General features: G+C 43.5%; 1 non-coding gene across 1 annotated transcript; it reads right to left on the bottom strand.

The window, feature by feature from the left end:
• Positions 1-497: 497 nt before the first annotated feature.
• On the bottom strand, positions 498-605 carry LOC115069791. The gene has a single exon (XR_003849025.1). It is a non-coding gene; the product is annotated as a U6 spliceosomal RNA (small nuclear RNA).
• Positions 606-1,424: the final 819 nt, after the last annotated feature.

Genomic DNA, 1,424 nt, shown 5'->3' on the forward strand with positions numbered 1-1,424 from the left:
CAGCTATCCATGCCCTGCTCACAGCAGACATCATCAATTAATGTCTTATACCCAGGGTTTGTCTCAACCTAGAGCTCCAAAAGACATTCTCAATCACCTATGCGTTAATTTGTGACTAGAAAAGTATTTATTCACCATGCCTGAATTTCTGCTTGATGTTGCCCAACGTCTCTTTCTCAAACCACTTGTTTCAAGGACATTGTGAAACTCTGGGGATGGTGTTCAAGAGCCTGAACTTGAGGTGATTTGGGGACATGCTAAATACTGAGACAAACTAATCTAGCTGTCACCGACTTGAGTTACTCAAATGACTAAAGGCTGCATAATTTAGTGTTGCACACACTTTGAAAAATATTACAAGGAGGAGGAAGATTGTTCCGGCAGCATCCGTTCTCATTTTTCCACAAGTTCCTCAGCTTGAGATGGAATATTCCAGACTTCTGAGGAAACTCATCCCACGCTCAAGAACTCTGCCCTGAGAATTTCTTCATTATTTAAAAAATACGGAATGCTTCACAGACATGTGTGTTTTCCTGCACAGGGCCATCCTAATCATCTCTGTATCATTCCAGTTTTAGTATGTGTGCTGCAGAGAACATGAGCACACCTTCATTTTGGTCCTCTTATGTTAAATGTGGCAATCTTTTTCAACAATAATGAAAAAATTGAAACCTCGAAATTTCTTTAATATCCTCAGCTCTAGTCAGTGAAGATGTTTATTACAATAGAGTCAAGAAAAAGTTGGCTTTGGAGGGCGGCCAAACATGGAGAAATTCTGTGGCAAACATGTACCTATTTTCTGGAAGAGTGAACCCAAGGAGGATTCTGCCTGCTTCCTTTCCTGCCCTTCAGTGGGTTTGGGGTTTCTTTGCACAGAGCCTGAGATTCAATCCTGGTTCCCATCCCTGACACATCCTCTCACCTCTCACCCCAGGCCGTGCCCCATCACGGTTCCTGTTCAGCCTCTCCTTCAACTTCTACCCTCATCCCAACCTTTAACTCTAATGTGTTAGCTCAATTATCTTAAACAGCAAAGTGTTCTCTCTGGGTTGTGGAGAAAGAGTCACAAATGGATGATGGGTTGGCACGTTTCAGGCAGGCGATATGCTATGCCTGGATAAATGACAGGAAGAAGAGAGGGAGAAAATAGAACCTCAGGGTTGGGAAGATGGCTTAGTCGGTGACATGTTTACTGCACAAGTATGTGGAACTGAATTAGGATCCCCAGCATTCACCTTAAAGCTGGGTGTATTACATACATCTGTAACCCCAGTGTTGGCGATAGGGGCTGAGACAGGCAGATCCTGGGGTCTCACTAGTCAGCCAGTCTTGTTGAAACTCTAAGCTCAATGAGAGATCTGGTCTCAAAAAAGAGTAAGGTGGAAGGTGATTGAAAAAGACACCTGATGTTGATCTCTGGCTTC

Source organism: Nannospalax galili, unplaced genomic scaffold (assembly GCF_000622305.1).
Source record: "Nannospalax galili isolate Female #2095 unplaced genomic scaffold, S.galili_v1.0 scaffold32, whole genome shotgun sequence".
Lineage (NCBI taxonomy): Eukaryota > Metazoa > Chordata > Mammalia > Rodentia > Spalacidae > Nannospalax > Nannospalax galili.